The 25,694-nt window shown below is 44.1% G+C and overlaps 1 pseudogene; it reads left to right on the top strand.

Annotated features, from left to right (window-relative positions):
• Window positions 1–25,669, top strand: part of LOC111981682 (double C2-like domain-containing protein alpha) — a 27,669-nt pseudogene extending 2,000 nt beyond the window's left edge.
• Window positions 25,670–25,694: the final 25 nt, after the last annotated feature.

Below are 25,694 nucleotides of genomic sequence, written 5' to 3'. Positions count from 1 at the left end.
ACTCTATCCATACTGTTATTATATTTGTTGCATACTGTTTTCAAAACCAAGCACGAACACACACACATACATACATACACACACAGTGCAACAGGAGCTCGAGAGATAAACACTAAATTACTTTTCTCAACTCCTCGCTTTCATGAACAAAAAAATGGCCCAACCCCAGCAAAAGTTTTAAAGGTCGGCCGGGAAAATCAGGTGTTGGGGGGATACGGCTAATTTTGCAGTGTGGTTTGTGCACACACAGGTTAATTTTACCGGTGGAATAATAACAGGATGAACCGGAAGTGCAGCAGTGTTCCGCTCTTCCTCCTCAGGAGAGCCTCCGAGTGGCTCTGAGGTGCCATAAACGTAATTCAAGAGATATTACACGGGCTGACAGGAGGAATCTATTCTGGCTAAATATACGACACACTGTCTTGCATCCGCAAACGGCCGCCACTAACTCTCCCTTCCGTGCACTACCTTTGACCCGAGCCCTAAGGGCGCTGGCCAAAGTGTGTACTAATATAGGGACATAGGGTGCCATTTTGGAATGCCGCCACTGTCCAAGGCCGTTGACAGGAAGAGACGGTATTTTTCCAGAAAACAAGCCTTGCTTGTAGATAAGGCAAGTGCGCGCACAACAACACACACAGGCGACGGTGTGTTTGGTACCCGCACCCACACACATCACCACACAGGCACACACACACAACACACACACACACGGAAATCACGGTATTAAGGTGTCGCCACACACAACACACACACAACCACACACACACACACATTTATTATGTATGTTTTACACACACACACACCACACACACACATCACACACACACGGAGATGGAGGTCGAGGGTATTTGGATGTTCCCCAGTGGAAGGACAAGGCTCTGCGATGTCCGGTGGTAGATGTCGCCGTTGACCCCCCCGATACATTTTCTTGTTTCTGTCTGCGTAACTGAGTTCACACGCACTCATGGTCTGTCCTGAAGACGCCAAATTAATTGTTTAGGTCCGTGTTACGTATATTCACTCGCTCTCATGCCGCGCCATCCCCTCTCGGCTATTTACTCGCCCTTTAACACCGACCTCTATTAGACAGATCAGCTCTAGCGCAGATCCATCACTTTTTCATTAATTAAGCTCTGTTGAGCACACGGCGGGATTAATTTCGTTATTTAAGCATATTGATCAAAATTATGTAAAATGGAATCAAAAATTCAGTGTAGTGGGAATGGAGGCAGCTTGTGTAATGTGTGTGGTGTGTTGTGTGTAGTGTGTGTGTGTGGTCAGTGTGGTGTGGTTGTGGTGTGTGTGTGTGTTGGTGTGTGTGTGTGTGTGTCTAGTGTGGTGGTGGTGTGTGGTGTGTGTGGTGGTGTGTGTGTGTGGTGTGTGGTGTGTGTGTGTGTGGTGTGTGTAGTGTGTGTGTGTGGTGTGTGTGTGTGTGTTGGTGTGTGTGTGCGTGTGGTGTTGGGTGCGCCGTAGGCAGATATAGGGACCCACCCCCTTGGGCCCCCTTTCATCTAACCGCACAGCAAGTCGCCTCTGCCTCTTCTTCTGAACCAATACCGGCTTCCTGTCCCGCCGCCTCTTCTCGGCACACCGCCTCCGGTGCCCACTTGCACCTATTCCTCTACTCAAGGAAGGACCACACTACATGACACTGTCGCAGACAACGCACACGACCCACATTTAGTGGCTCTAGGTCCACACAACAACGACACTAACATAGCACAATGCTTCACTACCTGAATTTTGAATGGTCATATATAAGAATTTATGGACATAGTGTTTGGGTCAGGAGTACGACATGTAACAAGTGTAGGAGTATCGTGTTATAACTCGTTGTTGTTTTACGGTTTGTTCAATCAAGATATTTCGATGTTATTTTTATACCCGCAGTCGGGCACACTTTCTCTGCATTGCCAAAGGTCAAAACTCGCTCAGTTCTCTGTTTCCTGGGCTTTGTCAACATTTATCCTTCTGTATGATATAGAGTTACCTAGGCCTTATGGTAGCATACTTACGTTAGGGTGAATTCGAAAGATTGTCGGAGGGACACTCATAACTAACTGGGTACACGGTCTGGTAGAGTCCTTTGATCACTATCTTTAGTTTCTGGTAGGTACGATGGACAGAGGTAAAGAACAATCTCATTAGGCTTTATGGGCACCCTTTCGAGCAGAACACAGAGTATATCAAAATCTTACATCACTAATTCATTGGTGCTCCGATGTACAGACGAGGGGTCTAAGCAATGCCTTCACACCAGTAGGAAGCTTCACCCTGTCGCAAGGAACACACAGCTAAGATCAGCTGACATTGCTAGTTTGTTTGTTTGCTGTCTCTCTTAAGCGTATTACACTAACCTAGGGAATAGTTCTATGCAAACGGTAATTGACAACAGTTCCGCCAAGACAACGGCATGACTGTAACACGTGATTGCGTCACTAGGGTATAGTGCATCAAAACTCATAGATAAGAACACACGTTAAGTTGAACAATACTTATGGTCTTTTCAAAGTTAGTGAGGTCATTTGTAATGGGTACCTTTAGTTTTGTTCATCCCTTTTAACTCTCAAGCTTGAGTCACGAAGCGATGAAAAAGTAGGGGCACAGCATGGGAGTAGACTAAAGGTGGGAAGAATCCCACCGTATATGGCTTTTACAATGGGAGGTTGGAGTGATGTGTCCAGTATCCGGGAGCTCCTCTGCTGAGCTCTCGCATTGTTGTGTGTCAGGTATAGCTGGTGTCGTTACTGTAATGTGTAGTAATCTTGAGTTCCGAAGTATTATGAGATAAGGAGAAGTAGTTGATTCGTGGAATTCTCGCAAGTGGCAGTGATATGGAAGAATTGGGTAGTGATAACAGCCTGCCCACCCAGCAGATCTATCAGCCATATTCGCGTTTGTCATGTGTGTGTGACAGATATAGTGTGCGGTAGTCCTTCCGGCTTGGCTGGGATTGATGTCTAAGAGACGCTGGCGTCATGGGACACTGAGCAATCATCTATTTCTGGACAGTCAGAGTAGAGTCAGAGACACTCCACCTCATTAGAGTTCTGCTCAAAGTATAGCCATTGCTCACATTTCATAGGCTACCTGCGATATTAATATTAACAAGAGATACAAGGTAAATTTAATCTTCCATCTTCGCAGATTAAAGATTTTCGCACTATCGTTGGGTTGCTTCTGATTGTTACGAACTTCATCGTCCTATCACCACGTTGCGGTCGCATGCTTAATTCTTTGACGCTAGCGAGCCAATATGCAACTCGCTTGCAAGGACAGAGCCTCGTCATCGTTTCAGAATGGTACGTCCAGAATAGCGCACTGCAGCAGCACATTGACCCAACCTTTAGACGACTAGCATGGGCAACGTTTACACAAGTGAGCGTTTCAACACGATCTCAATGGAGTGTCCCATCGCCTCAAAGTATCTCTGCTAATCCTGTAATCTTTTCTTTTATTGTCAGTACTCAGGTTATTCTGGGTGAATTCTGAAAAGTGGGCTACCTCCTTTCTTCTGACTTTCTATTCACGGCCAAGGGCGGGGTGTTGCGGGTTGACTCTGTTAACTTGTTTAAACGTTTTGCTCATCTAATCGCCCACCGAGAAGCAATTGATCACACTCAGACATTCTCCTGGGAACCACAGTGGCAATCACGTCGTTTACATATTCTCCTCGAAGCGAGCAATAAAGGTTCTTTCATGTCTAGCTCGTTTGGCGAGGTTTTCATGGCTGCCTGTTTCCATTCTTGTTACATCAGTTAATCGTCTGCCAAGCCGCTGCCACATACGACAGCGTTTCGGCGGAACCGGGTGAACATTAGGATTCCACCTTCGATGCTTGTTGCGCTAAACTACCTACTATGCTGTCCAATCTGCATGTTCTTAGAACATTCTGCTCATTGTTTCGTACGGAGGGATCTACCCATGACATGTATGGTATGCAGCACGGTGCACCAGCACTGTGCACTAGTCACTACCGCACCACACCATCACTTGCTGGGGTGAGATTGTCTATTACTTATGACATTGTCCTCCTGCTGCTGATTCCTCACACATACGGTGTACGCAATTTCTCTTCTTTCATTCTTATCACCTTGTGCATTACGATTATCTCCGCTCACTCTTATCTCTCTTCGTTTTCGCCTTGTTGAGTGCTGAAAGAGAGAGAGTCCAGTTGCTGAAATTTCGAGAGGCGAGGGAGGGAGTGGACGGTCGAGGGACGGGAGGGAGCGGATTGCGGACTGCGGCAGTGAGGGAGGGTACGTGTAGGGTACGGGAGGAGGGAATGCGGTCAGTTGGAGGGGGTGTGACGGTGCCGGGAGCGAAAGCCAACACAAAGCATAATGCGCGCATGGAAGGGAAACAGTATTCCAGTCTTCTCAGTGGTCGACATAAAATTCCGTATCAATTACGAGTTTAGCTATGCTACCTATTTGATTCCATTCTAACACAATTAGAGGGGGAAGACAACATATCCGAACATGCATCAGTATCAGATCCATAATTTACAATACTCACCTTGCAGCCGCCGGGAGAAGGTGCAGTTGCCATAGGGTCTGCTTAGGTCCGTTAAAATCTTCCATAGGCTTCAGACCTGGAAAAGAGGAAAGGCCAGACAAGAAAACAGAGCAAGAAAAATTCCATTCTCATCCCATTAATAAATAATACATTTGCATTTCACTCTGGGCTGATTCCTCTTCTGCATCAAACTGTCACACAGAGGTCCATCCCTGTCTCTTATACACATCTAGATGTGTATAAGAGACAGTCTCTATTCACTGTCTCTCTCTTTCAGGCTAACAAGCTGAAGACAAAGATAGTGCGGAATACTCTGAATCCGGTGTGGAATGAAATGCTCACCTATGTTGGGATCACAGAGGAGGACATGCATAGAAAGACACTCAGGTGTGTGTGCGTGTGCGTGTGCGTGCGTGCGTGCGTGCATACATACATTTCAGTTTTATGTACAGACTGGGATGTTCTAGGATTCATTTGACAGCATTAAGGAGTTTACCACAACAGTCAAGGTGGAATCCTATTTCACCGGCGCCGACGCTCGTCGTATGTGGCAGGGCTTGCAGACGATAACTGATTACAAAAGGAAACACAGCCATGAGAACTCCCAAACGAGCTACATGCCTTTTATGCTCGCTTCGAGGAATATAACACTGTGCCACTGTTTTTCCAGATGTCTGTGTGATCTTGCTCTCGGTGGCCGATGTGAGCAAAACGTTTAAACAAGTTAACAATCACAGGCCGTGATTAGAAATGCAAAAAGTAGCCCACTTTTTCAGAATTCACCCAAATAACAGTACTACAATAAAAAAAATTACAGGATATAGCAGAGATACTTTTGAGGCGATGGGACACTCCATTGGAATCGTGTTAACGCTCACTGTGTACGTTGCCCATGCGTCGTCAATGGGTCAATGTGCTGTGCAGTGCATTCTGGGCTATTCTGAAACAAGGACGGCTCTCCTTCAAGGAGTGAATGGGCCGCTAGCTCAAAAACCCAACGTTAGCATGAATTTCGTGAACAAAAAGTACAACATTACAAATCTTTTCCGAGATGTGAGATAATTACCTTGATCTCTGTAATATCGCATAGCTTTGGAATTGTGGCATTGCGTACTTTTGAGGAAAATAGGTGGGTTTCTCGACTCATACTCTGACTTTGAGAAGAGATTGCATGACGATTAGCTTAGCAACCGCGGGACACAGCATGTCAACATGAACGCGATTGGTTGATAGACTGCTGGGTGGGGTGTTATACAATTTTCCATTCACTGCCCACTGGGATTCCTATCTTCTCCTTTCTCTAATATCTCTGGATATAGTACTACAAGAACCAGTCCTGCCCAATCTAAGTACAAGGGGTCCCTAAACTGGATCTCTTTCCTCCATTGGAAAAGCCTATAAGACTGTCCCACTTTAGCTACTCCATGCTGTCCTACTTTAGCTCTGTAGTTGGTAAAGGGGACAACTAAATAAATTCATGAATTACTAATTTGAAACATAATATTGTCAACTTCTTTTTTATATATTTTGATGCACTAGTACCTAGTACGCACGTTTACATCACAGTTTGGCACTGTGCATTATTTATGACATCTTTATAACCTTAAAACAGAAAAAAAGTGATGTCACTGATCTTACTGTGTGCTTCGCAGGGTGAGCTTCCTGTGTGAAGCTTGCTGTGCCCCTGTCTGTGACATCACACCAATGAAGTGATGTGATTTTGATTATGTGGTTTCTCTGCAAGGGCTTAGTAACAATAATTGAGATTTTCTCTTGTCAGACCAAGAAATAAATATGTCAGGATTAAGATGTCCCAGTTTATATGATGTCCCACTCTTTCCGAATTCACCCTACGTAATATATAGGCTAGCTCAATTACATATGGACAAGAGGAACAAACTGACATTTACCTTTGGCAATGATAGGAAAGTGTTGGTGGTTAAAACACGAATATATAAACAAAGAAACACAACGTAAACACATTAACATTAAGCTCTGTGACCACACATATTTCAATTTTAAATGATCAAAATTCAGGTAGTGAAGGCAGTGTGTATGTGTGTGTGTGTGTGTGTGTGTGTGTGTGTGTGTGTGTGTGTGTGTGTGTGTGTGTGTGTGTGCGTGTGTGTGTGTGTGTGTGTGCGCGCACTTGCCTTATCTAGCAAGCAAGTGTTGTTTCTCTGAAAATACGTCTCTTCCTGTCAACGGCTTTGACAGTGGCTGCATCGCAAATGGCACCCTATTCCCTATATAGTACACTACTTTTGGCCAGCGCCCTTAGGGCTCTGGTCAAAGGTAGTGCACTGAAGGAAGTAGGGCGCCGTTTGGGATGCAAGACAGTGTGTCGTATATTTAGCCAGAATAATTCCGCCTGTCGCCCGTGGTAATATCCTCTTGAATTACGTTATGGCACTCTCAGAGCCACTCGGAGGCTTCTCCTGAGGAGAAGAGCGGAACACTGCTGCACTCCGGTTCATCCTGTGATTATCCACGGTAAATTACCTGTGTGTGCCCACAACACACTGCAAATTAGCCGTATCCCCAGGCAACACCTGATTCCCGGCCGACCTTTAAAACTTTGCTGGGGTTGGGCCATTTTTTTTGTCATGAAAGCGAGAGTGAGAAAGTAATTTAGTGGTTTATCTCTCGAGCTCTGTGTGTGTGTATGTATGTATGTGTGTGTGTTCGCATGCTTGTGTGTACGTGCACATGTTTGTGTGTGTGTGTGTATATGTGCAGGTATCGTTCTGGGAGAGTGAGCGCTGGTTTGAACCTGAGCAACACATTGCCATTTGAACAGGCTCACCTCAAAGAGTTGCCAATTCCATTCTCATCCCATTAATAAATAATACATTTGCATTTCACTCTGGGCTGATTCCTCTTCTGCATCAAACTGTCACACAGAGGTCCATCCCAGTCTGAACATTATTCCCCCCCCCCCCCCCCCCTCTCTCGCTCTCTCTCTCTCTCTCTCTCTCTCTCTCTCTCTCTCTCTCGTTTCTCTCTCTCCCTCACTCCTTCCCTCCTTCTTCTGTCCTGTTTCTGTCTACCATCCTCCACCTGTATCATCCATCACTTCTGTGTCTTACTTCATCTTTCCCTATTTCTCACTCACTCCATCTCTCTCTCTCTTCTCTCCTCTCTCTCTCTCTCTCTCTCTCTCTCTCTCTCTCTCTCTCTCTCTTCTCTCTCTTTCTTCTCTCTCTTCTCTCTCTTTCTTTCCTCTCTCTCTCTCTTCTCTCTCTCTCTCTCTCTCTCTCTCTCTCTCTCTCTCTCTCTCTCTCTCTCTCTCTCTCTCTCTCTCTCTCTCTCTCTCTCTCTCTCTCTTCTCTCTCTCTCTCTCTCTCTCTCCATCTACAAACAGATAGGTGTCGCACCTTGAACCATCAATGGGGAGGGGGGTATCTGTTCTGTGGGGAGGATACAGTGCAGCATCAGTTTTTTTCTTGTTCCAGGCTGGTAGGGTTGTTTTCTCTCCTGGGTGGGCGGTGTATAGGTTGGGGTTGGGGCTGACTCTGGACCTATACGTTGGAGGGCCTAGGTGTAGTGTAGCCAACAGGCGAAGGGACTGCCTAGTAAACTACCTGTTGGGGCAGGCAGAAATGGCAGTGTGGAAGACCAGGACACATAAGAATCAGGGGGTTGGGGTGTGCATGATTCAAGAAATTTTCCCAACAATTGTTTACAGACAGATTATTTCACATATAATTAATTGTATCACAATTCCAGTGGGTCAGAAGTTTACATACACTAAGTTGACTGTGCCTTTAAACAGCTTGGAAATTCCAGAAAATGATGTCATGGCTTTAGAAGCTTCTGATAGGCTAATTGACATCATTTGAGTCAATTGGAAGTGTACCTGTGGATGTATTTCAAGGCCTATCTTCAAACTCAGTGCCTCTTTGCTTGACATCATGGGAAAATCAAAAGAAATCAGCCACTAGTCTGGTTCATCCTTGTGAGCAATATCCAAACGCCTGAAGGTACCACATTCATCTGTACAAACAATAGTACGCAAGTATAAACACCATGGGACCATGCAGCCGTCATACCGCTCAGGAAGGAGACGTGTTCTGTCTCCTAGAGATGAATGTACTTTGGTGCAAATCAATCCCAGAACAACAGCAAAGGACGTTGTGAAGATGCTGGAGGAAATAGGTACAAAAGTATCTATATCCACAGTAAAACGAGTCCTATAATCGACATAACCTGAAAGGCTGCTCAGCAAGGAAGAAGCCACTGTTCCAAAACCGCCATAAAAAAGCCAGACTACGGTTTGCAACTGCACATAGGGACAAAGATCGTACTTTTTGGAGAAATGTCCTCTGGTCTGATGAAACAAAAATAGAACTGTTTGGCCATAATGACCATCGTTATGTTTGGAGGAAGAAGGGGGAGGCTTGCAAGCCAAAGAACACTATCCCAACTGTGAAGCACGGGGGTGGCAGCATCATGTTGTGGGGGTGCTTTGCTGCAGGAGGGACTGGTGCACTTCACAAAATAGATGGCATCATGAGGGAGGAAAATGATGTGGATATATTGAAGCAACATCTCAAGACATCAGTTAGGAAGTTAAAGCTTGGTCGCAAATGGGTCTTCCAAATGGACAAGCATACTTCCAAAGTTGTGGCAAAATGGCTTAAGGATAACAAAGTCACGGTATTGGATTGGCCATCACAAAGCCCTGACCTCAATCCTATAGAACATTTGTGGGCAGAATTGAAAAAGCATGTGTGAGCAAGGAGGCCTACAAATCTGACTCAGTTACACCAGCTCTGTCAGGAGGAATGGGTCAAAATTCACCCAACTTATTGTGGGAAGCTTGTGGAAGGCTACCTGAAACGTTTGAATCAAGTTAAACAATTTAAAGGCAATGCTACCAAATACTAATTGAGTGTATGTTCACTTCCGACCCACTGGGAATGTGATGAAAGAAATAAAAGCTGAAATAAATCATTCTCTCTGTTATTATTCTGACATTTCACATTCTTAAAATAAAGTGGTAACCCTAACTGAAATAAGACAGGGAATTTTTACTAGGATTAAATGTCAGGAATTGTGAAAAACTGAGTTTAAATGTATTTGGCTATGGTGTATGTACATTTCCGACTTCAACTCTATCTAGGTCCATTAAAATTAAGTACATTTTGTGCTCTTAATTATGTAAATATTGGGCTAGTAAAGGTGTTGATGAAATAAAAACCTCTCTCTCTCTCTCCCTCTCTTTCTCCCTGTCGCAGGTTGTCAGTGTGTGATGAGGATAAGTTGACTCATAATGAGTTCATCGGGGAGTCTCGGGTTCCCCTGAAGCGCGTCAAGCCAGACCAGACCAAACACTTCCACACCTGTCTGGAACACCCACCCCCAGTACGAGACCCGACACACACATGCACACACACACGTACCCACACACCAACGCACACCCACCCACACACACACACACACACACACACACACACTTCTCTCAACTGCAATCCCTTGATTGCAATCCCTCTGTCTCTTTGGACAGAGATGCACAAAGAAGAAATAAGCTCAATTTCTTCCTCTTCTTTCCCCAGCTCCCCTCTCCAACCACCATGGGGACAACCCTCCGAGGGATCTCCTGCTACTTAAGAGAGGTGCTTTCCCCTTTCCTTCCTCCCTCCATCTCGCTCCCTCCTTGTCTCTCTCTCCTTGTCGCTCCCTCTCACTCTCTCTTTCTCTGTCAATCTTTTCCCCCGCCCTCTTTCTGTCTCCATATCTCTCAACCCTCTCCTTGTCTCCCTCTCCCTCTCTCTCTCTCTCTCTCTCTCTCTCTCTCTCTCTCTCTCTCTCCATTTCTCTCCCTCCTTCTCACCCCTAACCAGGGCCAATTAGCAAAGCTTTAACATTCTAAATTAAAGAGCACATGTGAGGGTGTGAGCACCTCACTAAACTAACTGGCTTTTGTTTATCACATTTTCTTTCTCTCTCTAATGATCTAAATTAGAATTTCAATAGGAGCCACTTTGTGCAGATTGATTATAAGTCATTATCAACCTTATTTTCTTCCTTTGTTACTTAGATACTTCAATGAGATGTGGGGAATATGAGAGGGGGAAAATAAATCAGCTTTTAAAGATGGAGGAGAGGGGAGAGATAATGGAGAACAGAACAGAGTATGAATATGATCAATTCCGGTAGTTAAAAAAAAAAAGCTAAATGTATCCAGAACACAAGGCAGTGATACATAGGAAAGGGCCAACAACTCAGGCTGGTATCAGTTTATAAGCATCACATCACATCACAAGCATCAGGTAGCAAAACTGTACTTCAAATCTATGATACTCCCCCACTTAACATACTGCTTGACTAGTTGGGCCCAAGCTTGCTGTACAACAGTAAGACCTATTCAGTCTGTCTACAAACAGGCTCTCAAAGTGCTTGATAGGAAGCCCAATAGCCATCATCACTGTCACATCCTCAGAAAGCATGAGCTCCTGAGTTGGGAAAATCTTGTGCAATACACTGATGCATGTCTTGTATTCAAGATCCTAAATGGCTTGGCTCCCCCTCCACTCAGTATTTTTGTTAAACAGAAAACCCAAACATATGGCAGCAGATCCACAAGGTCTGCCATGAGAGGTGACTGTGTAGTTCCCCTAAGGAAAAGCACCTTTAGTAAATCCGCTTTTTCTGTGAGAGCTTCCCATGTCTGGAATACACTGCCATCAGGCACACATAACTGCACCACATATCACACTTTCACAAAATGCTTGAAGACATGGCTTAAGGTCAATCAGATTTGTGAACATGGTCCCTAGCTGTGTGTTGCCGCTTTCCATGTCTGTTGTCTAACTTGTGAGGTGTGGAAACACTTTGTTGCTTTTATGAATTTTGTCTTGCTGCTTTTTGTTCTATGTTGCTCTGTCTGTATGCTACGTCTTGCTTGTCCTATGTTGCTATGTCTGTATGCTATGTCTTGTTCTATGTTGCTATTGTCCATATTGTAATTGTTTTTAATAACCTGCCCAGGGACTGCGGTTGAAAATTAGCCGGCTGGCTAAAACCGGCACTTTTACTGAAACGTTGATTAATGTGCACTGTCCCTGTAAAAATAAAATAAACTTAAACTCAAACTCAAACATTTTGATGCTTCGGCAAAAAGATATGCCCCAGCTAGCACCCAACGTTCTGAGAACCATATGTTTTTTAGAGGTTGGTGAAAGCGTGGTTATTATTGTTCTATGGTTATTTTGCATACAACTTTCGCACAACTTTCTGGGAATGGTGCAGGATAGTTGTTTGGCTTTGGAACATTCTCAGCACATTTAAGGTACTTGACAACATGTTTTTTTTTTTTTTTTGTATTTCATTACGTTAGCAGAACGTTTCCTAAAAGTTCAAACGTGGTTACATTTAATGTCAATTTTGGTAATGTTCTAGGAATGTTCTCCAACTGGTTTGACATTGGGAATGTTCTCAAATAGTTCAGAGAACATTAAAAAAACTAAGTTCTGTAGGAATTTCAGTGCTTCAGCATAACGTTTCCTAAATGTTTCCTCGTGGTTCTATTTAAAGTCATGTTCTCAAATTGTTCCAAGAACGTTAAGAAAACATTCCATAAATACCACAACAAAACTGTAGTACTGTTCAGAGAACGTTCTAAGACTGTTATTTAAAAAACATATACATTCCATTCTCAGCATCAACAAAACTCTTTCTATCCTCTATCTTGTTAAGTGTGTTGGCCGTGCACACTATTTGGCCACACCTGATCTTAATGAGTGCTTGTTTCCTTTGAAATAGGGTCTCTTTGAATAGACTAAAATGAACAGCTTTGTATGTGTAAAAATACATGGTTTGCTAACTCCATCCTGGTGGCGCAGTGGACTAATTTTATGGACAGAAAACATAAAATGATATGTTTGAATCTCACTGATGCCATGTCACAATAAAAATGTGTTTGCATGCTTAAGGAAATTAATTTCCTCATGTGTACTTGGAGTAAAACAAAAATGAACCCAAAATAAGCTAGCAGTGTTAGTGAAAGTTTTAAGGAAGTTATTCAAAAACCTCCAAATAGCAAGTAATTTCCATTCTTAGAGCATTAATAAAACCTCCCAGGAAAACATTCAAGGAATCAGAGTAAAACGTTCTCAGAACTTCCCTGCAACCTAAAAATAAACATTCCCAGAACAGGCAAAATGTTCAGTTCTGTTCTCAGAACGCTAAAAAAACATTGTCTTACCAGTCAGGAAATGTGTGGTTTCGTTCACACAACTAATGTGAAACCAAAAAAATACGTTCCCACAACTTCCAAGGAACCAAATGTGCTAGCTAGGGCATCAGTTATTAACGCCTAAATCAATACATTGCATCAGCGGTACACCTGCAGCACATAGTCGGCAGGAGACTAAATAGCTGTCTAAATGCATGTGAATGAAGTAGGTAAATAAGAGATGGTGTCAGACAGACAACTCTCTGACGGGAGTTAAGACTAGAGACTGAATCCAATGGTTTTTGGAAGGAGGGATCAAAGCAAGAGAGAGAGAAAGAAAGGAAAAGGAGAGAGGCTGAAAAGAAAGTGGGAGTTTTGTGTCTCGATTGTCTTGGACAGCTTGATTGTCTTGGACAGCTCTTAATTCACATAGATTGGATGGAGGCCAGTCGTGTGTGTGTGTGTTTGTGTGTTCTTGCGTGCGTTATTGCGTGCGTGCACTAACGCATGTGTGTATATCTGTGTGTGCGCACTTGTGTATGTGTGTGTGGCCATGATGGTCGTGATGGATGGCCATCTGTGGTTTAATCAGATACATCTGTATATGCAAGCTAGCTAGCACAGTGCCTCAGACAGACAGCCATTTGCATTCCTGTCCAGCCCACCTGACCTGCATGACTCTATGTGTTTACCTGCTCATTAGTGGAGGAGTGTGTGTGTGTGTGTGTGTGTGTGTGTGTGTGTGGTGTGTGTGTGTGTGTGTGTGTGTGTGTGTGTGTGTGTGTGTGTGTGTGTGTGTGTGTGTGTGTGTGTGTGTGTGTGTGTGTGTGTGTGTGTGTGTGTGTGTGTGTGTGTGTGTGTGTGTGTGTGCGTGTGTGAGTGTGTGTGTGTGTCCTCCCATTTGAAAGGTTTTAGTCAAGTACAATGCCAGACACCGGGCAACGTTTTGAGTGTTGTTGCTGAGACCTCTCCTCCCAAAATAGCTGTCAGCAAACGCCAAGGTACGTACAGTGCCTTCAGAAAGTATTCATACCCCTTGACTTATTCCACATTTTGTTGTGTCACAACCTAAATTCAGAATGGATGAAATATTTTTTTCTCTCTCCCATCTACACACAGTACCCCATAATGACAAACTGAAAACATGTTTTTAGAAACAGACTGCCTAGAGCTGGCCGTCCGACCAAACTGAGCAACTGGGCAAGAAGGACTACTCTGACAGAGCTACAGAGTTCCTTGGCTGAGATGGGAGAACCTGCCAGAAGGACAACAGACTCTACAGCACTTCGCCAATCTGGGCTTTATGGGAGAGTGGCCAGACGGAAGCCACTCCTGAGACAAAGGCACACGACAGCACGCCTGGAGTTTGCAAAAAGGCACATGAAAGCATTAGGAAAAATATTCTGTAGATTGATGAGCCAAAAATGTAACTATTTGGCCTGAATGCAAAGCGCTGTCTGGAGACAATCAGGCACAGCTCTTCATCCGTGTAACACCACCCCTACCGTGAAGCATGGTGGTGGCAGCATCATGCTATGAGGATGATTTTCAGCGGCAGGGACTGGGTGACTGGTGAGGATAGAGGGAACAATGAATGGAGCAAAATACAGGCAAAACCTTGTTGAGAACTTGCTTCAGAGTGCAAACTACCTTAAGACTGGGACAAAGATTTATGTTCCAACAGGACAATGACCCCAAGCATACAGTTAAAACAATGCTGGAATGGCTTCAGAACAAGAATGGGAAAGTCCTTGAGTGGCCCAGCCAAAGCCCAGACTTGAATCCCATTGAAAATCGGTGGAAAGATTTGAAGATTTCTGTTCACCGCTACTCCCCATCCAACTTAACAGAGCTTGAGAAAACCTGCAAGGAAGAATGGGAGAAAATCCCCAAATCCAGATGTGCAAAGCTGATACAGACATACCCAAAACGATTCGAAGCTGTAATCGCCGTCAAACGTGCTTCTACAAAAGTATTGACTCAGGGGTTTGAATACTTATGTAAATTATAGAGATATTTCTGTATTTAATTTTCAATAAATTTGCTACAATTTCGAAAAACATGTTTTCACTTTGTCATTATGGGTATTGTGTGTACATGGGTGTGAAATAAAATATATGTAATCCATGTTGAATTCAGGCTGTAACACAAACAAATGTGGAATAAGTCAAGAGGTATGAATACTTTCTGAAGGCATTGTATGTCGCATGTGAACCTTCGTTCGAATCGTTATACTGTGGCTGAACAATGTCAAACTAATCAGGTAGCATTGAATAGAGTTCTATGCTGTCTACACACTAATTGCGCGCAGTCCTCCTGACAAAGACAGAAATGATGAAGAAACGGAATTGCAATAGAAAAACAAAATTGTAGTACCTTGCTTACGTTTCGTTTACTGTCCATGTTAAGCCTTCATGGTCAGTGTTGAGTCATGGTGACCTTGTGTCTCTCTGTCTCTGTCTCGCTCTCGGTCTTGTCTCAGGTCGATCTGGCATTTTGTTATTGTTGTTTTTGACTCAGCGTGTGCTCATTACCTGGCTGGCTCACTCTGTTACAATACAATTACTGTAATGGAGCTTCAAACAACCAGGAGAAACACCAGAGGCACTGCCTGGAGGGATGGAAGGAGAGAGAGAGAGACAGAGGGAGGGAGCGAAAGGGAGGAAGTGAGAGGGCGAGAGGGGGGTGGAAAGGGTGGAAAGGGTGGATGGAGAGAGGGAGAGGGAGAGAAGGAGGGAGATGAAGGGAGAAGAGCAGCATGTAGAGGGCTGGAGGATTGGAGAGATATACTGAATTTTCCACCAGTAAATTCGATTTTTTTTATGTGGAGTTTCATCTACTATTTCTTTCAAAAGTCCGCCCACCATCTACTGAAATACACAACCTTCTTGGCCCGAAGCACCACCAACTAGATCCCGTGACAAATATTTCAAATGTCGGCCACCACTATCTCCAGCTCCCACATTTGCAAAATCAATCTCTTGGTTGAAATTAAATAGTCTGCGCCCGTCTGGCTAACACCGTGTATCCTAAACCACTTTCAAAGAGTCCTGTCCCATCCTGACAAGCAAATGTTAGCAAGCAGCTGATCTATTCCAGGTGAGCGGTCTCAAGACAGCTTGCACAGCAGCAAAGACCGAAACATCCCGGTCAGAAATCTTGTTGTTCTCAGAACTTCAGAAGTAAGCAGGTGACAGTGAAGGGAGGGAGAGAAGTCCTGTTGTTTTTCTATAATGGCTGAGGCCTTTCAACTAACTAGAGATCTCTGGTTAAACTGATATCTAGCCTCCGCATCCTGCCTGGGTTAGATTGATATTTTCTTAACGTCACAGGGGCTGAGTGCCCTGAATCTATTTGCAGAGGAGAGCGTAGGGCCCGGCTCGACCCTTAGGGAAACCCCACAATTTCACATGTAGAAAATCACATGATTTCACATGTAGAAAATCACATGATTTCACATCATTATGACACACACACACACACACACACACAGTGCTTTTAACTTACATACTTTGACTACGTTGTGTATGATTATTGATACAGTAATTGTTATTCAGCATGTTCTTGCCTGGGATTTGAACTCACAACCTCTTGGTTCACGACCTCTTGGTTCACGGCATTCCCATCTTTCTGCTACGACACTACTGTCAATAACTGCTTTCACCTGGACACCTACACTTTGGACGTCAAAGTAAATCTCAGCTTTGTTAAAAATACATTTAAGAAAAATGATTATATTTATCCTAGTTATTCAGGAGTAACATTTAAACAGAATAATATGCCCCGCTAACATTAGACAACTATATAGAAAACCCTCAAATTATTGAAATAAGTCAATGGAATCAATGATGAGAGAATAGTCAGATTAAATGATAACTAAACTGAACAAAAATATAAACGCGACATGGAACAATTTCAAAGATTTTACTGAGTTACAGTTCATATAAGGAAATCAGTCAATTGAAATAAATAAATTAGGCCCTAATCTATGGATTTCACATGACTGGGCTGGGGTGCAGCCATTGGTGGGCCTGGGAAGGCACTTGGGTGCCAAGCCCACTCAATGAGGAGCCAGGCCCAGCCAATCAGAATTAGTTTTTCACCACTAAAGGGCTTTATTACAGACATAAATACTACTCAGTTTTCATCAGCTGACCTGGTGGCTGGTCTCAGACGATCACTCTGGTGAAGAAGCTGGATGTGGAGGTCCTGGGCTGGCGTGGTTACACGTGGTCTGTGGTTGTGAGGCCGGTTGGACGTACTGCTAAATTCTCTAAAATGACGTTGGAGTTGGCTTATGGTAGGGAAATGAACATTCAATTCTCTGGCAACAGCTCTGGCGGACATTCCTGCAGTCAGTATGCCAATTGCACGCTCCCTCAAAACTTGAAACATCTGTGGCATTGTGTTGTGTGACAAAACTGCACATTTTAGAGTGGCCTTTTATTGTCCCCAGCACAAGGTGACCTGTATAATGATCATGCTGAGAAATGCTCACTAACAGGGATGTGTATATTTCTGTGTTTATGTAAGAATGGTCTACCACCCAAAGGACATTCAGCCAACTTGACACAACTGTGGGAAGCATTGGAGTCAACATGGGCCAGCATCCCTGTGGAACGCTTTCGACACCTTGTATAATCCATGCCCGACAAATGTAGGTTTTTCTGAGGGCAAAATGGGCGTGCAACTCAATATTAGGAAGCTGTTCCTAATGTTTGGTATACTCAGTGTATATGCCACTTAGCAGCAGACACTTTTATCCAATGCAACTGACAGTAGTGAGTCCATACAGTTTTTGTATGTGATCACTGCAGGATTTGGTCCCATAACCTTAATGCTAGTGCCACGCTTTCAGCAACTGAGCCACAAAGGACCATCAACACACAAGCCTTGCTGGCTTAGTCAGAAGGTAAGGTCCTTGGTTTTCACAGCAACCAACGTGGATGAATGTGCACTCGCTCTGTCCCTGACTCCCTGTCAACTCATTACCATTGGAATAGAACTTCGGCTACCTCGGAAATGTCTAAACATTGCTCTACCTAGCTTCAAGGATTTTTGAAAATGGAATGGGGTTTTACTTTAGAAACACGACATGCAAAGGCATTTGATTTTAAACATTTTTATATTAAGAAGAAGAGAGAAGAGAGAAGAGAGAGAGAGAAGAGAGAGAGAGAGAGAGAGAGAGAGAGAGAGAGAGACGAGAGGAAGAGAGCAGGAAGAGAGAGGAGAGAGAGAGAGAGAGAGAGAGAGGAGAAGAGAGAGAGGAGAGAGGAGAGGAGGAGAGAAGAGAGATCGATCATATCATGAGGACTTGTGTGTGTGAGACAGAATGATGGTGGAGGAACATTAAAGACAGTGGTGTGAGCCAAACAGTGGTGGGTGAGATGGGCGAGCATTCGTCAGTGGTCAGTCGACAAGGAGAGAGAGAGAAGTAGAGAGAGAGAGACGAAGGGAAGGGAGCCAGGCTATACTAAATCGATCTAGCTCTCTCCTCTGGCCTCTGTCTATCTACATTCATGAGACGCGTCAGATGTATCTAGTAATTGACCTTTCATAGTGATAGAGGGTTAATTAATTAACACTGTGTGTGGGGTAACTGTGGGTCTGGTGCTCGTCTACTGGTTGAGTTTTGTGCTATGCTGCTGGCTATGCAGCTCATTACTGTAGAGTGGAGACTGGAGAGTCTTTACCGTCCCCTCTTCATACAAGTCCTGTACTTCACTACTCTATAAAAGGCAGCCTACTGTGCTCATATATGGGCATTACAGGACATTTAGTCTTGCGTTGCAATACCTCTAAAATGCAACGTCGTTGTCACGCCTCCTGAAGCGTGGTTCGCGACGAGGCTACCAAGGACTAGCTTCATATCAACTGTCCCTTCATCCTCCTCCTACCACCTTCTAAACCTTGTCTGACGAATCTTTACTCAGAGAAGAGAGGAGGCGAAGGAAAGAGTCAAACCTTCTGCCCTTTTTCCTCTTTCAACCTTTACCTCCCTCTTTTTCTCCCTCTTCAAAGCAGTGGAGAACGAGCAGCTCCACAGTCTGGAGGAGAGGGGCCGGGTGCTCCTTCTCCCTGCATTCCTCTCCCCGCTAGACGAGGGCGAGGAGGAGGAGGGGGGGCGGAGAAGGAAGGGGTTGTGTGTCGGGGTGCAGCGCTGCGCTCACCTGCCCGCGCATGGACGCACGGCTTTCTCAGACCCTAACGTCAAAACGTAACGCGTGTGTGTGTGTGTGGTGTGTGTGTGTGTGTGTGTGTGTGTGTGTGTGGTGTGTGTGTGTGTGTGTGTGTGTGTGTGTGTGTGTGTGTGTGTGTGGTGTGTGTGTGTGTGTGTGTGTGTGTGTGTGTGTGTGTGTGTGTGTGTCCATGTCAAAAACTATACAAATCAGACATGAGTTGTTACATCTAGTCGTTACAGGCATTAAAGGCATTACAGCTATATCTGTACGACTTAACCTCTGGATCGTTTAGCTATTTGATTTGGAATTTTAGGACCCCTTCAGGTATCCCCCAAAAATCAACAAAGAAATGTATATAAAATATTGAATTTGGCCTTTACTATAACCCATAGAAATGGATTGAATAACACATTCATAAATGGCAAAAAGATACAGTCAAAAAATTCATCATAAGGAATAAGGTTTTGGAGTGTCTGTCCTATATCTAGGAGATATAAGAATATTCAGGAAATTTGTTTTTTTGGGGCACATTTAACCCCCTTATCTCTCTGCTTCCATTCATTTGTATGGGTTACCTTCCGACGAGTCCTGTGACACAGAGATCACAATCGGGTTCATCACAAAATTTTACACCCCCCCCCCCCCGGGGCATTTACTGTGAATGCAGTCTCTGCAAATGCGGGAACATAGCCTTTAATTGTCAATCACGCTATAAAGTGGGTCTTCAGCACTACGGCTTGATTATTGCCCTATAGTCTTGAAAAAGGCCTCGCTGACAAAACGTTAACACTAAACAATGATTAACAAGTGTAACCACCGCACACTAGAGATGACTGACGACCGACATTGACTTTATTTCATTGTTTTATTCTTTAAACATCCGTTCTCCTCTCCATCCTAATATCTTCATAAAGCACTCAACGATGTCTGACTAGAAGGATAGTTATACTTAAGCTTTAGGCCTTCCTATTCAAGCCAAGCAGGAATTAAGGAAGCTGGAGATTGAGAGGAGGGCCTAAATGACAAGTTAACAGTATAATATATCAAACACAGCAAAGTCTTAGTGTCAAGAAAATTGGATAAGATGGGTGGTGAACCAGTCGTAATTGAGCCCAAATGCAGACAGAAGTAAAGTGTTTAAACCATTTGGCTGGCAGCATTGAAAATCGAAAAGAGAGAGAAAGAGCGACAGAGAGGAGGGGGGGATACTGGGTTTTCAGATGAAAGGAAAGTTGGAATAGGTTAAAGAGTGAAGAGAGGAGTGAATATGGTTAGGAGAGACGACCTGGGCCTAGTTCCATTAGGATTCCTTTCACCTTCTCCTAACTCCTTCCTTTTTGGCATTGGTTGGTCTGGAAATCAATACAGTGTCCTGATGGAAGGCGAGCTGGAGCATCACCGTGTTACTTGAATCTTGACCAATCCACTATCCAGTTCTATCACATTTTGGAAGCACCAGGGGAGCCAGGAGACGGAAATTGAATGGGGCCCAAGAAGACCGTCATTCACTTCAATTCGTCTGGGTGGCAAGAGGGCCTCAGTGTGATAATGAGAAAGGAATAGAGCATGTCTGTTTCTTCCATCCTCCATGTTCCTCTTAATTGTATTCCATGTGTCATCTGTTTAAGTCAAATGTTCCAAAGCATTTAATTCCTCCCTAGGCAAAATGGCACAGGAACAGACGAGAGCTCAGTTCACTATCGCCCGCCCCCGCACACACACTCTGTCAAACACACATGCATAGACTCTGTCACACACACACACCACATCTACCACACCACACAGCATCACAACACACACACACACACCACACACATCGACACACACACACACACACACACACACACACAACACACACACACACATCACACACACACACAACGAGTGTTTGGTTTCACACCACACACACACACACACACCAATTGTCACTCACACAATTGTTTCACCCACACTTCCGTGTCCTCTCTACATCAGAATCAACAGCTAAAGTATTCTCACTGTGCATGGTGACAGTTTGTGTGTGGACGGTATTCGTGTGTGGTGTGTGTGTGTGTGTGTGTGTGTGTGTGTGTGTGTGTGCGTGTGTGTGTGTGCGTGTGCGTGTGCGTGTGCGTGTGCGTGTGCGTGTGCGTGTGCGTGTGCGTGTGCGTGTGTGTGTGCTACCCACTGTTTAGGAAGCATATCAAAATTTTATCAGCAGTCAGTGGGATGTCACCACAAAAGGCCTGAGAGACATACCTGTGTGCATGCATTTGAGGGATTGATTGTTTGTGCGTCAATCTATGACACCCCTATGACACACTCTTTTTCCCCTTTCTCACTCCCCTAACCCTCTGTCTCTCCCCTCTCCCACTCCCCCTCTATCTCTCACCCTTTCAGATATCTGAAGCCCGACACACAGAAGAAATCCAAACACAAAACGGCTGTGATTAAAAAGACCCTTAACCCTGAATTCAATGAGGTATATCCCTGCTGGGTCTCCAGGCGAGACTGGCACCTCATGTGCTAGGCATGTAGTGTGTTGTAGCGTATGGTCTACCAATCCTCTCTCTGGAGGGGGTCAATGTTAATGTCAATGCTAATGAGATGTCCAGTCCAATATCCCACACTCTCCTCATCTGTCATCCTCTCTCTCTGTCTTGCTCTCTCTTCTAGTATTCAGTATTCATCACCTCTTCTACCCTCTCCCTTTTCATAGGAAAATATCTCCTTCCCCCTCATTCTCTCTCTATCAGTACTAGATCCCATTGCCTCTGAATTGAATTATAACTAGGGATGCACGATATATAGGTAAGCATATCGGAATCGGACGATATTAGCTAAAAATGCCAACATCGGCATCGGCCCGATGTCTAGTTTAACACTGATGTGCAAAACCGATGTCAAAGCTGACATGCATAGCTATATAACGTAGGTAGATGACGTAATGACGCCACGAAAAATATAGCGCTACACGTGCAACACAGCATTCCTAACCTAGCCCACAATGTCTGCTGTGTGGACCGAGCAGTCAACAAGTCCAGCAGTCATTTGAAAGAGTAAGAACATTTCAGCGAGACAACTCAAAGGCGAAATCCATTAACGCCAAGATAATGGAATTCATTGCCCTTGACAGTCAACCATTCTCTGTCGTGGATGATGTTGGCTTTTGCCGACTGGTCGAGCACCTCGAGCCCTGGTACACACTAACAAGTAGGTGCTATTTTTCAGATGTTGCCCTACCGGAGTTACACAGTATTGTTGAAACGCACATCCATGAGCTACTTGCTATGGGCATCACTGCTATTAGCTTCACGACTGAGATTTGTACCAGCGATGTCAACCTCATCAGCATGCTGAGTCTGACAGCACAGTCGGTCGACGAGGATTTCGTACTGAGTTAAGCCGTATTGCATGCTCAAGAATGTGCTGGTTCTCATACCGCTGCTGCCACTTCAATGGGATTTGAGAACATGTTTGAAACTTGGAAACATGAACACACTCCTAGCTCCATTCCAACAACTGACTCAAGAAATAAGCTCATCAACTGCTTCTGCAGCAGACGTGATACCCTCTGTCATGGCACTGAAACGCCTGCTCAACAAAACTGCCGACACAGACCGTGTGGTTAACTTGGAAAAGTACTCTACTAGAGGCTGTGAACAAGAAATTCGGTGGCATTCTCTCTAAGACTCTTTACTGAGTTGCCACCATGCTCGATGCTAGGTACAAGGACCGCTACTTCGATGCAGACAAGAAACAGGGTTTACGTGAAATGTTACAGACACAGCTGGACAAGATGGAAATGGACACAGTAACAGTGCACACCGAGGAAGAGAGGCCACGGACAGACAGAGCTGAAACTTCACTGCTTGACATGTATGATGAAATCCTGGTTGAGAATGAAACAAATGAACAACGAAACAGCACAGCAAGTAAGTGAAAGAAATCGGTTTTGATAATGTTTTACTGTTAATGGGGACATACGTAAATGTCAACAAAATAACTTTTTGGTCAGTGTGTGTTTCAACTGTTTAACTGTTCTACAATGCTTTAAAAGGCCACAAAAAAAATCAATATCGGTTATCGGTATCTGGGTTTTTTTTGTCAAGGAAAATATTGGATGTCATGTTGGCGCATCCCTAATTATAACAATGGATAATAATTTGCAATCGTCTGAACACTTTTACCACTGACACATCAATGTGTTGACAGAGACTTGCATTAAGCATATCAGTAAGGTCCTTTGGTTGGCTCTCTCATCTCTATATGTCTTCCCCCCTCCCCTTCCTCTCTCCTCCCTCTGTCCCCCGCTCATTCTACAGCGTGGGCATTGTGAAGTAATAACGTAATAATGATCTAGGATCAGATTCCGTCTGATCATAGCTTTAGCACTGCTTTCTGAATACTGTTTTCTGTGTGTGTGTGGTTTCGTTTTTTCCCATTTTGATTTACAGTACTTCTGTAAGTAATGTCACAGCTACGAGTAGAAGTTGCTCTTAGGCACCGATCTGGGATCAGTTTGCCCTTCACAAATCCTAACTTTAGTAATTAAAGTGGAAACACTAAAGCTGACCATAGAGCAGTGTCCAGTAGCAACCTCCTCCTACTGAATGGGCTCTCCTGTCGTTCCCTTGCACCCTACAGGAGTTCTTTTATGAGATCTCCATGTCAGAGCTGTCCAATAAGACTCTGGAGGTCACTGTCTGGGACTACGACTTGGGACGCTCCAATGACTTCATAGGTGAGACTCTTCACTTTGCACACACGCACGCATACATACACACATACGCACGCACACACACAGAGCGAGAGAGATGGCGAGAGAGGCAAATCCCGACTTGCCCAGAGAAGCCAAACTTTTGTGCAGATATTCCATTGGGACATTAAAGTTCTGAAAGGTTGCCATGGTGACACTGTTTATCATGTTTACAGGTGGAGTGTGCCTGAGCTGTCACTCACAGGGAGACCCCCTCCGCCATTGGATGGACTGCCTTAAGAACAAGGGTCAGAGGGTGGAGCGCTGGCACATACTGACCAATGAGCTCCCAAGATCCGTGAGTCATGAGTAAGGCCACACATCTCCTAAGACACAAGGCTCAGTCCCAATTCTTCACCCTTCTCCCTATGTTGCACACTTCCAGTCTTAAAATATGTCAACGGTGGATACTCCCTCAAGGCAGGTGTGGAGAATCGGGATACAGATCAAATCATCCCTCTAGCCCCCTACCACCTAGGAATTCCTAGAGATCTGAGAGGATTGGATAGATCAAAAATATTGAGGAAGTTCCACCTAGCTTATCAGAACGCAAGGGGGAAGCCATGACCATATCGATCTGGATCCGATTTCAACCTTTCAGATCTACTGTAGTGCCTAGGTGGTAGGGGGTATGGGTCGATTTGGAACTCAGCGAACATGAAGCATATCTAGGCTCTCTCTAGAGCCCTGTTTATACCTGGTTCTAACATGCCTCCCTCTTCCTGATATTGTCCTGATCTTGTCTGTTTACACTTAGAAGATCTGATCACAATCAGATAGCAATGCGTCTTTTAAATCGTCTACACCTGTCTAAAAATGTGGGCACAATCCAAATGTGGACACATGTTAGCACCAGGTATAAATGGGGATGACTTGCCACAGGATGGGATGCACTAGCGGTTTGTTCCTATGTCTATAAGGGTGATTCAAACCAACACACCATAACACACCATGGAGAAAATGCATGCTGACTATAAGTCATTTACACTACAAGGCCTGGATGTTATGAAGCACAACATCTTTATGCTACGGAATAGACTAGTGGTGGTGTAGTTGATCCCTTCAAGTGAGATGAGAGTTTCTTTGAGTATTTGAATCAGCTGAGTAGCGCTCGGGCAAATACCAAAATGGGCACCCCTTGGGGTCCCGAGGACCGAGTTTGGGAAACGCTGAGTTAGATGGAGATGTTTGTCAGTGGGATGGGGAATGCGGTTCTGGTTGCCTTATGGCCTCTTGTCACTAATGTTGACATACACAACTCAACATCGTACCTCCAATTTTATCTGATTTCATCTGCACGTTTTAGTCTACGGGCTCTTTGACTTCTCTTGTTCAGCTGATTTGATTGGTTTCCATATCTTTCATGGTTATTTTAATAACAAATTGATGTCTACGTTGGTAATAATATGCCTATGATACACAAATACCGGCACACAAATATCTAACATCAGATATCCTGTTTGTATTGTTGACATTTTAACCCAAATTGAACCTTATTCCCTACATAACCCTATAGGCCTTGGTCAAAAGAAGTCCACTACATAGGGAATAGGGGGCCATTTGGGACGAACACATTCACTGCATCCCAAACATGATATACACTGATAATATTATGAATACAGAAGTTCTTCCATGTTGTTGCATGATGCAATACAGTATTGACAAAAAAAAGTTGTCCCCTCTCTAATGTAACTTTCCCCAGTCCCCCAAAAAGTATTTGATCAAAAAAGTATTATTATTACTTGATTTATTATTGAGGTGATTTCCCTGTATTGTTATTTTTGTTTTCTGTCATGTTTCTTATATTTGTCTCTTAATGCACGACTGAATGTGTGAATGTGGGTTTTTACTGACGTTTCAATGGCTGTATACGATTATCTTGTTGTGGTTTTAACAATTGTTGTTCTTACATTTATATCAGGTGTTTTGTGTACAATATGAAAATACATTTGGAATGCACTACCGTATAAGTCTGACTTGGTTTCTATTTTGTGAGATGGCTTGCCTGAGGGAAATGAAGTAGTCACTCAGTGCTACTGAACAATAAAATAGCTCACGTTTACCCCCTGGTGGT

This window comes from Salvelinus sp. IW2-2015, linkage group LG20 (assembly GCF_002910315.2).
Source record: "Salvelinus sp. IW2-2015 linkage group LG20, ASM291031v2, whole genome shotgun sequence".
Classification (NCBI taxonomy): domain Eukaryota; kingdom Metazoa; phylum Chordata; class Actinopteri; order Salmoniformes; family Salmonidae; genus Salvelinus; species Salvelinus sp. IW2-2015.
The sequence above is the reverse complement of the archived record's forward strand: the minus strand, read 5'-3'. Positions and strand labels throughout refer to the sequence as shown.